The sequence below is a fragment of the Uranotaenia lowii genome, chromosome 1 (assembly GCF_029784155.1).
Source record: "Uranotaenia lowii strain MFRU-FL chromosome 1, ASM2978415v1, whole genome shotgun sequence".
In the NCBI taxonomy this organism is placed as follows: Eukaryota; Metazoa; Arthropoda; class Insecta; order Diptera; family Culicidae; genus Uranotaenia; species Uranotaenia lowii.
This window is the reverse complement of record NC_073691.1, coordinates 55,960,080-55,972,343: the sequence shown is the minus strand read 5'-3', so window position 1 is coordinate 55,972,343 and position 12,264 is coordinate 55,960,080.

The window sequence follows — 12,264 nt, the reverse complement described above, 5'->3', positions numbered from 1 at the left end:
GCAAAGCACCATTTGATAACAGAACGAATTAAAACACTGCAACTTCAGAGCTCGAAGCGACTGCTGTCTACGTTGAAAAAGTAGCAGCTGATCGATGTGTTTTCAGACGAGAAACTTATTTCGATTGACCTGGTGTCCAACTCACGTACTGATCGGCATACCCAAACAACCAATAGTCTCGTTGAACAGGTCAAGCACAGCTTAATCAGCTGAATCAATGTGTTGAAGTTCGTTTTATTCAGCCCAAAATTTAAGTTCTTTTTAAAACTTAGAAGTTCCATTACAGATTTCCTTCTGTTCAGCTGACAAGTAATCGTTTAATCAGCAAAAACAAAAAAAAAATCTCTTCTCTCTTACTTCGGTCACCACCAAGCCCTATTTTGATACTCTGTTGCCCTCCATGTGGAGCTGCCGTTTTCTCGGCATCCACCTTTATTCCTCCCTTCACCTCAATCCATCTTACTTAAATGCTTTGTTTTTGATATTGTTCGATACTAGACTTACTTAACTTAATGTTTCCGCGCCGATCCTTTGGTGCATAGGGTCGTGGTGAAAGATCTCGTCAACAGTGTCAGCGTCAATTGGTTCTAGTCAAGACTCTCGTCGACAGTTCGTATTTCGGCGGCTAGGCTTCGCCGCCACCAGTTTCTGGGTCTGCTTCTTCTTCGATGTCTTTCTGGATTCCATTCAAGTGCCTCTTTGCAAATCTCGCTCTCATCTTTTCGCAACGTGTGCCAAATCCATCTTCACTTACGTTCCCGAATCTCCATTTCTAGCGCCCTTTGATGACACCGGCGATGTAGTTCCTCATTTGATATCCAGATGCCTGGCCACCAAGCGCGGATGATGTTCCGCAGGCAGTGACAAATACTTGCAGTTTTTGCGTCGTTACCGCATATGTGCACAAAGTTTCGCACCCATACAACAATACGGATTTGTTTTTGGGGTTAAAGGTTCGAATATTCGTTCGTATAGATATCTGACGTGAGCGCCAGATATTCCGGAGACTTGCAAACGCAAACCGGGCTTTTCTGATTCGGGTTTCGATATCTTTCTTGGTACCACCATCAGGCGTTATCTGGCTACCAAGATACCGGAAGCACTCCACTTTCCCAACCCATTGTCCAGCTACTACTTTGCTCTTTTTTAAAATGAAAGACAATTTATCAGGGAAACGAACTTATTTCTTCAATTCTTGTGTTTATGTTCCTATATGTACAAACAGTCTGAAAGAAATCCAACACTTTATGCATTCATGTCATGGTACTTTAGGTTTCCCTACTTTGTTGAGTTCACCAAATGATGAATTGAAATGGAAAGCATCACAAATCGATTAAAATCTATTTTTTTCGTTCAAAACAAGTTTAATATTTCACTAGCAGTAGGGGAGAATAGGGATACTTGATCCCCTTTTCTTATTGGGAAAATTTAGCAACTCGCCGTCTTTTGCATTTTCTGACAGCGTGTAATTTCAAATTTATATGCTCCAAAAGTAACAACGGTACATGAACTCGTAGAAGAACTAGAAAAAACTTGTAAAATCCGTCATGGCATTCTTCTTATAAAAAAATGAGAGTTAACTATTGCTTTGAAAATACGGCATTATGAAATTCATGTTAGACTCTAACGATTGACATATTGGAATAAATATTTTCTCCATAATTTTTTCATGTGAATTTTTTTTTAAAGTGATAAAAAAAGCTAATCAAATGACATTTTATTAAATTTTTTAAACAATGTTCAATAACTCGAAATTTTTTTTTTAAAAAAATTCCCAACAGCATCGTTGTTTTGTTCTATTTTTTCCAGTACATTTTAAATTTGTAAGATATTCCTGTTTGGAGATATAGCGAAGGAATCAAGTATCTCCAGGGATCAAGTATCCTCATTACCCTCTACGTTTTTATAAGAAAAAAAAACAACGACTTCGTAAGTTTCAAAACCGATTTTAAGAAAGGTTTCTTCCAGGCGTCGAAATAAACTGTGCAAGCAATGAGCACGAATATGCAATTAACCCCCGAACAGTTGACAATGAGCACAACAGAAATTTGCTTAAAAGACACGAACACATATCGAAAGTGAACGAATCGAGAATAATGATACGCTTTTGTATAAAAACTCTTGTCAAATTGCAACTTTTACTCATGTTTGCGATTCTCTAATCTCTATCCTTTCGGATAATCCAATAAAATTGACAAAATTGTCTTTTCACTTAAAATCTGCAAGAAATTGAACAAATCTGAGGACGATAATTTTCTATTAGAAGTAGTATTTTAAAATCATATTTGCCTGGTAAATCACACAAATAACAACTTATTGTTTCTATTTTAATGGCCTAAAATATATTGGTTTTTCCCGTTTCCCCGATTTTTTTTTGAATATTATTTCAAAGTATTCTTTTTGACGTTGAAGGATATGGAAACCCGGCCAAAAGCGCCAAAAAGGTGTAACCAGTTGGTTACAAATTGTTGGATTTTTGTTTTAGTTTATCTATTTAAATGTTATATTCTAGAAAATTCATGTTTTTGTAAAGTCTCACAACAAGATAGCACCACAGTAGGCTACATTTTACTGCTGGCTGCTGTCAATTCACAGAGGAGGAAAAGGAGGAAAGAAAAGAGAAAATGGAAGGCGAAAAGAAAGCTTGCTTCCGGAAAATTCGCGCTCTTCTAAACAGGCGTCCGTGAGCAAAGTCCGTGTTGTGTTTAGTGTTCGTGAAATTCCAAGGAATTCGCCCGGAAACACCGGTTGGCTTCCTTACGGCTCGGCCCGCAGATCCTAACCGCCGTAAAAGACCATCATCATCGTCCTCGGTGTAGTGTTTATAGGTAGAAATGAATATTCATTAAAAATAGATGAATATAACAGGTAAAACTGATACTGCAGAAGTGAGTATGAGTACTGTTAATTGGCATTGATGAGTTCGTTTACTAAAGAAATGCGTTTAGATAGTTTAACGTGTAGAATGATGATACTCGCTAAATTTGAAATACTCAGAGCCCAGCTACCTTTTACTCAGACGTCGCCACATTTATGAAACAGCCGACGGCTGATCTGAATGAACTCACATATCAGAGGAAAAATTACTCAGACGTCAGAAAATTCGGCACTCAGAGAACTCGAGCACATGAAGGCGACAACTGAGTAAATGTTGATCAGTTTGTGCGAGGCGGTCGAACTTGGTTTGTTTTCGTGCAGCAGAATTTACATGGTAAATATTAATTTTAAAGGTAATTTCAAAATATTAATCTGATTTTCTTCATATTACAGGGTTCTATGACGGAGTGATAATGGTCCATAGCTAAATCTGGTACGGCATAATAGGTCCCGGCGCGGAAGACGAAACCCGACGGGCGAAAATAAAATTCATTAAGTTTGACGATTTTTTTTTTCAAAAATAAAGATGTATGAACAATATTTTAGGGCTTGTGATATAGCTTAGTTGGCAAGTCAGTTGCTTCCTGAGCAGATGTCCGTGAGTTCGAGCCCAAGAGTAAACATCGAACACAGTTGTACCGGACAAGTTTTTCAATGACTGTCCGCCAACTGCATCGTTGATATAAGTCGCGAATGACATGAAGATGTTAAAACGACTATAATCGAAACAAAAAAAAACAATATTTTGTTTTTCATTATTCATGAAATCAACCAATCCATCATTTGTCTGAATAATAATACAGGTTATAAATATTTTAGCATGAAAAAAGCGGCCAAAAGCGCTTCAGAATTATTCGCGCATTCTGAGTAACCAAGACTCAGTTGTCGCAAAAAGGGCTGATAGTCAGTTCTGAGTAAAGGCCGTCTAGTCAGAACTGAGTAGGTGCGGTTTTGGCGACAACTGAGTAACCGTCACTCTGAACTGAGTAGCTAAAAGTTAGCGAGTACTACACGGACAAAATCAAACTACCCACTGTACTACCCACTGCTGGGTTGTTATTGATTAAGCCGCCAGTACATAGTCAACAACGTTTTGTTTTTAATACATATAAAAATTGAAACTGGAACATTTCAGGGTTTAGAGGGTATGCGCTGAGCATACAAATTCCGGATTTTGAAAGAAACCCCGATGTTTCTCTGCATTTTTCCCATAAAACTTAAATCCAGAGATTCCCGCGCTTCTGAGATAAAAAATTGTCTTGATGAAATTAATAAACTTTAAAATTTAACAGATTTGTGTATGGAGAAAACGATCCCTAAAGAATTTTCCCGGTTTTGATTCCAAATTCCCGCAAATTCCCGCTTTAAAGCTTAATTCAGATCTCCCCTATTTATATGATTTTTTTTATTAATCTTAGATTTAAAAAAATATCTAAGTTAAGATGCGCGCCTATTGCCTATTTTTTTACATCGGATTATCCCGATCCGAATACGTGTGGGAGAGCTTATGATAAATGCTAAAGTTAGGCCATTTTTTTTTTTGACAATATTCGAATATGTATTCATTTTTCTTTAAACATCAACATACGAGCACGTATTGACCAAAAATTTTACGGTCGTTTTTACATCCACCATCCGCACCGTCGACTTCATGGCTATTCAGCCGTACTTATCAATTTTCTGATCGTCTTCTTCCATTTTACTTTAGAAAACTTCAGATTTTGCTAGTTGGATAGCTCTATTTTTCGAAGCAAAAGCTATGTTCTAAGACTTTAGTACACATCTGCTAAGCAAATGTTTATTCATACCAAACTAAGCAAATGCTTTGGGCTTTTGCTTTGCTTGATTTCGAGCTAAGCAAAAGCTACCGAAGCAATTGCTAAACCTTATTCTTACCACTAAGAGCACCTGCAACGGTTCAGGTCTAAATATTGGTTTTAGGTATACCAGTTTCAGCAAAATTTTAAATTTTGGAATCGGCTAAAACACGTGCTCCCCACCGGTGTGATAGCAAATTTAAAACGGGTACACTTTTATTGCAGAGACTCAATAATTGAGAAGAAAAAACTCATTTTAATTGAAAAATTGCTAAGTTTTGAGTTTCACACCGTAATTATTCTACCAGGATTTCATTAACTTAAAGTCTTTTCAATGAAGTTTGTTCGAAACAAGTAGAAATGGATTGACGATTGAATACCTTTCTTTTTCCAATTGACTTCGACCGATTTCTTCCAGGCCGTAACGAAACCCCCAGTCGAGCTGGATCGGTTTTGACTATTTTGACTAGTTTCAAATTGCTTCATTGACAACCACCTGACTAGTTTCGACCAAACCATTGGCTCATTGAACAACTACCAGTTGGCAGAAACCAGTTGAAACCGATTTTTATATGATTGAACGAAGCTTTAAAAGCCAAAATGACTATACGCAGCGAGAAAAAAGCTTAATTGAAACCAAAAAAAACATTTTTCTTTTAAAAATTGACTCATTTTGGGGTGCTGATTCCAAATATTAATTTAGTTTACCAGTTCTTGTTTACAGGTAAAAATTCATTAAACATATTTGTGCTTTTGTTTGGGCAAACTAAACAGATTGGCAAACATGCTCCTTTTGAGTATTCTTAAGTAAAATTTTCATGATTACCAATAGTTTGTAATGTAAACGGCTTTTTTAGCCAGAAATTGAAAGGAATTTTTTCCAAGAATCATGTCAGTTTAGTCAATGTTATCGAACAATATATCATATTTCTAGCGTAACATTTAAAAATGGCGAAACTGCCAAATGTAAACAAATCGAGTTAACGGTCAATCCGGATGCACGCGGTTGCACTTTACCTATCAAACGCGGTTTCATCTTAAAATTACTTAAAACTTTCAAAAAATTGATAAAATTCAATTGGGCGAAACTTCCTGTTGATGCATTTTCGTTGGAACGTGAAGTTACGCCTATTCAAAATGGAGTGAATTTTTCTATTCGTGTAGAGGCAAAAGGCGTAACTGAGTTGACCGTGTGTGACAAAACGGCCTAATTAGATTTTGCGTGTAGGATGAATGGGCGTAACTTCAAAACCAAAACAAAAACGGCCGATCAATTGGGCGAAACTTGCAGGTGTAACTGAAATCGAAAACAATAATAGGGCGAAACTCGAAAATCTCTGAAATTACGTGAAAAAAGTTAAAGCTCTTGATAACCATCGAACAATAAGAGAATATAATGCACATTTCTTGATTTTGTTGAACAAAAAGTGGTCGATTTTATAAATAGGATTTGAATAGGTGTTCCGAATTTTCATACGCGTTTTTCTCGTTTCGAGCTAACTGCTAGTTTCGCCCTTTTTAAATGTTACGCTAGATTTCACGGTTTTTATATTAAAACCGTGAAATATGATATATTGTTCGTGTAGATTATAAATATTGTTAACAACTTTTGACAAAAATCGGTCAAATTTTTTAAATTTTTTTAAAGTTTATTGTTGTTTTGCGTTAATTTCATTAGGATGCTTCTGTCATTTTCCTTTTCTTATGCATATGATATTTGAACTCGAGAAACGCTGACTGGGCTCACTAATTCGTTGAGGCCAAAAGCTATTTATTGAAATATAAAGTCAAGAATAGTGTGACATATTTTTTTTTATATTTGATACGGTTTTTCGTTAACATGTTTTCCCGATTTGTGTTACGTTTTGACCGGTTTTGGCGGGAAAAAACATTCAAATAATTTCGCAAAAAGAAACAATTATTACACCCAATGCTACCCAAACATGTGTGAAAATAATCATCATTGGCTAAAATTTTCTCACCATGAACCCCAAACGTCCTAATCGGTCTGTCGTATATTTTGAAATCCTGTTCCAAATTTGCATGAATTTGGAACAAAGGCGTATAACTGTTGGGAATTTTGAAATCGATAACTGTGCTAAAACAGCAATTTACGCCACCGGTGCCGGACGGACTGTTTTAGCGTGGTCGAAAACCGTGTTTTGCATACACCGTTGGGACAGCCCTAACTGCCACATTTGAGCTCAAAAAAAGACGAAAGAGAAGAAAAACGTTGATGGTTAAAGAGAGAAAGGGATCGCGTGAGGCGTGTGAGGTTCGTGATTCTAGTAACGAATTTTGAGGACAATGGATGTGTTCTAACTGGTGTGCTAAATTCTGTGGAATTTATTTGAGGTGTCCGAAGAATTAAGTATCAAGTACGACACTCGGGTTCTGCGGAATCCTAACTCCCTAGGAGAACTTCCCTTCTCGGCCTGTCCGGATAAGGGGCACTCTCGTGGGCAGGCCGATTAAACGTCAACGAAGGAAGACGCCTACAACAACCGAGTCCAGCAACGCCCGCTGGCGCCGGAACTGGATTTCCGGAACCACGACGTCGCGACGCATCAAAACCAGCAGCACAACCACGGTTTGTGAGAGTTTACACGCCACATTACAGACAGAAATTGTTTATCGTACACACAGACAACACGCCACATACAAACATCAATGAAATCACAGTTAACATGAAATTGCCAGTTTTCTGTATTTTGTCCGTAAAGTCCTTGGTTACCCAGTAGTCAGCTGGCCCTGAGTTTCCGTACTCTGGTCTAGACGCTGCTTTTCTATACGTAAAACAATAATATGGCTATGATCATTTAGTATCCGGGCACTTTATTTCGGTGATAGCTATGTTAATACACAGTAAACGAAAATTACCGAGTTCGGTAATTTTCTTTACCGAAATCCTAACAAATCGTTAAACTGTTCGGTAATTTTTACGGTAAAAAATAAACGAACATCGGTAAATGAAGAATCGATTTACCGATGTTCGTTAATTTTTTACCGAAAAAATTACCGAACGGTTTAACGATTTATACATGTTAGGATTTCGGTAAAAAAATTACCGAACTCGGTAATTTTCATTTACTGTGTAGAGCTCGGATATGCAAAACTTGCAAAGCGTTGTGTTGGTTATGAAAAGGATTATCTTGCCTGTTTTTGATAGATTTTTAAGTTAACGTGTGTTTGAAATATTTACGATGCAAAAAGACATGGTAAAAATAATTTTGCTCAAATTTGCTCCTTTTTCGCATTTTGCGCCTAGAAAATTCTTCATTGTTGACTTTAAAGCTCATAAACTGTTGATTTTTGCTTATTTTTTTTCGGACCAAATGGTTAAGGAGTATAAGGAACCACTCCAGGATCCACACGAAGTTCAAACCAACCATCACAGTGCAACCCTTGATCTTAAATATGGTAAAAAGTCTATGGTTATTGGGGATAACAGAATGCAGACTCCTTAAATAATGCAAATAATCCATTTCCGGCAGGCAAAAAGTATTGTCTGACTAGTAGACACCAAGTAAATAACTAATAATGATCAGTTTCAAAGATCGCAATATGTGCATCTGGTTTTGTACGCAATATGACAGATGTGTTCTGATGGACAAAAAAAATGTATGTAAAAACCGAATTAAAGAGATCAAATTCTTCGAGATGCCTACTCATGAAAAGGAGTTTCCAACCAGATTCCAGTTGCTTTTTCCAGGTGAGTTTGTGTAAAATATCCTGATTTTGCAAAGGTTTTGCTTAAGTGGTAAAAAAATAAATCAATACATGACTGAAAAAAGTGTGCAAATATAAAAATGAGAATTTATGAAAAAGTTTAAGTATTTTTGAAATCATTGATAAAATTTTTTTTTATATTTTTACATTAATGTCATATTAAAACCTTCATTTCCTCCATAGATAGTTTTCCGATCCATTGAATAGTTTTTAAAACACACAAGTTTGTAATTGTCTGGATTCTAAATGATCATAGCCTTATTTAATGTTGAATAGAAATATAAATTTGATACCAAATACAGCCGAATGTTTTGAAGAAAGAAATAGCTTGTTTCCAGCAATCTGGATTGCTGATTTCCAGCAAATCGAATTGCTGGAAATCAGCAATTATGTTTGCTGGTTTTTCCAGTAATTTATATTGATGAAAATTGAACTGGAAAGTCAGTGGAACAAAACTAATAAATTGGCTCATAATCAATATTGGGATAAAATATAAATGAAAAGAAGTCCCTCCCACTCTTTAGAAATCGCATGGAGTGCAGGAAGGATCCAAACGGGCAAGTGGGATCATCACAAAAAAAATATCGTAGGACTTGGTATTTCAACGATTGCTCGTTATTGGTATATAAATCAAATAAAATAAATTTCTGTCAAACTTATGTTGGTTATAAATTCATTGAATGATGAATAACTCCAATCTTTCAATGCAACTTCGATTAATTTTAATATCGCTTCAGGTTCATCCAAAAAGTTTTCACGTTTCTTGTTCTTCGGGTGTTTAGATTCCTATCCTTAAGTTCATGCAGGCTCAAAAGATGGCTTGTACAAAAGGCTTCAAAATCCGCGTGTACCTCCTTCGTATTGTTCCGAGCCATTGTTTTCCGGTTCTGAATGCCGCGACGCGCGAGCACGGAACATTACACAGTGATGTTTTGTTCCAATTACTAGTACCTACTGTTTGCGCGAGCCTTTTGTGAAAAACGACGAAATATCTAAAAGGTAAAGATATGTTTGCTTAAACTGGAATCCACTTGTTACTACAATAGCAGAAAAAAGGCGATCCGAGATGTCATCTTTGTTCGGGTTTTTTGATGCTCAGATAAAGGTCTCTCAGCTAAAATCAGAGACAAGCGGAAAAAGGGTTTTGCGTTTTTCATTCCTCAACATTTTCCCATGAATAATAAGATCAAAAACTTCCTTTGTTCTGCCTTTGTGGAGCTATATCGTAATTTTGAAAGAGATATCAACGTCCTTTTTTTTTTCAACCAAAATGTAGGAAAAAATAATGAAATTGAATCCAAAATTTGAGTGTTTGATATTATTTGATCAATAAATCTAATTAAATGCAGTTGGAAAAAACCTCGCTGATTTCCTGCTTTTTCAATTCAAACAATTTGAGCGAGGGAAAAAAACTCTAAAACAAATCAACCAAATCGAGAAAGAGAGAGAACAACCAATTGATGATTCCGGAGAACCGCAGCAGGCCACACCGGTAATCGGATACTTTATTTGTGGATTGCTATGTTTGAGTTTGTTTTTTTTGTCCTCTTTTTGTTGCAATCTAGGAACTCCGGATTGAATTTATCCAATATTGAGCAATTCCGAAAAGTGAAAATCAGGGGTCAATTCGTACTTTTGTTATAATTAATGTCACATAATGGCTGGGTGACATGTGCTACTGGTGGAGTCGAATTTCCACGAATTTCCAGGCTGCTCGGAAATAATTTAACGAACAAAAGAAAAACTTTCAAATATGTCCACCCAACGGAGAATCGAGTTACAGATAATTGTTGCACGATTTTATCGGTAAATTAAGAGTAATGAGACTTCGAACGACTGTGAGCGTACAGTTATGTCCAAAAAGTATGTAAATAATTGCTCACTTTTATTAAGCTGTTCATACTGAATGCAATAAAAGTCCTGGTAACACCAACTATGATTACTTTTGAAGATTCCTTTGGGTTTCGTGGAAGATTGATGGTCTCCTAATTAGAGACAGGGACGGATTTCACGCCAAATTGACACGAAGTTGGCATGACCCTCTCGAAATTCAATGAAACTTTGTGGGCATAAAGATCTTAACTAGTAAAGCGAATTGGTATATTAAGTTTTCTCGAAAATTATCTAGACGAACATTTGAAAATAGCAAAACTTTTCAGGCGAAAGTTTTATACATATTTTTAGCTCGAAAATTACAATTCCTACACAAATGTGGTTCATGAGAGAGTTTTGGAAAAATGATAGAATTTTTAGAAAAAAAATATAGATTTTTTTTTTTAAATCTTACACTGAGAAAAATGCATTTCAAATACTAAAATTCAATTTTCCAAAAAAAATTCATCAAAGAATTTTTTGCACGGGGGTCTAAATAGGTGCAATCAGCGCAGTTTGTTGAGGATGGCAACGGTGCGTATGAATGTTGAATTTTAGTAGAAATAACTTGAAGCAACTAAACTCTGATGTTGGTCCTTTTGTCTTATACTCCCTTTTCAACTTTTGGCACATGTTTGTTTACATAAAGAATGTGATGGTATTAGTGGGTGCGGAATTTTTATCTGTCAAATCAGATTCTCGCAATAATCTAAAAATTCTTGCAATTGCCAATATTACAACCAAAACTCTTATTTCTTCGAAAGGTTTGAAATCTACACTGAAAAAAAATTACTTGATTTAAAAAAATCATGAAACAGTTTTGTAAAATAACCTTTTTTCTGTTAAATATACACAAGTTGCAATGTATTGACGACTTGAAGGCTTTATTATTACCCGGGTTAGAAAAAAAAATTTATCAATTAGGTGGCATTTTTTTTTGAGAAATTGAGTTTTAGATTTTTAAATGCATGTTTCTCAGTGTAAGATTTGAAAATATATTTTTTTTTCTAAAAATTCATTCATTTTTCAAAAAAGACCACATTTTTGATGGAATTGTAGTTTTAGTTAAAAAATTTCATGAAAAAATAATCAGAAAAGTTTTGCCCTTGTCAAATGTTAGTCTTGATCTTTTCTGGGAAATCTCAGTTTTCCAAGTGGCTTAACTACGCGAGGACTGTATACACATAAAATTTCATTCAATTCTGAGAGGGTCATGTCAGATACTGTATAGAGTTGGCACGAAATCCGCCAAGAACGAAAGAACGAAAGAACGAAAGAACGAAAGAACGAAAGAACGAAAGAACGAAAGAACGAAAGAACGAAAGAACGAAAGAACGAAAGAACGAAAGAACGAAAGAACGAAAGAACGAAAGAACGAAAGAACGAAAGAACGAAAGAACGAAAGAACGAAAGAACGAAAGAACGAAAGAACGAAAGAACGAAAGAACGAAAGAACGAAAGAACGAAAGAACGAAAGAACGAAAGAACGAAAGAACGAAAGAACGAAAGAACGAAAGAACGAAAGAACGAAAGAACGAAAGAACGAAAGAACGAAAGAACGAAAGAACGAAAGAACGAAAGAACGAAAGAACGAAAGAACGAAAGAACGAAAGAACGAAAGAACGAAAGAACGAAAGAACGAAAGAACGAAAGAACGAAAGAACGAAAGAACGAAAGAACGAAAGAACGAAAGAACGAAAGAACGAAAGAACGAAAGAACGAAAGAACGAAAGAACGAAAGAACGAAAGAACGAAAGAACGAAAGAACGAAAGAACGAAAGAACGAAAGAACGAAAGAACGAAAGAACGAAAGAACGAAAGAACGAAAGAACGAAAGAACGAAAGAACGAAAGAACGAAAGAACGAAAGAACGAAAGAACGAAAGAACGAAAGAACGAAAGAACGAAAGAACGAAAGAACGAAAGAACGAAAGAACGAAAGAACGAAAGAACGAAAGAACGAAAGAACG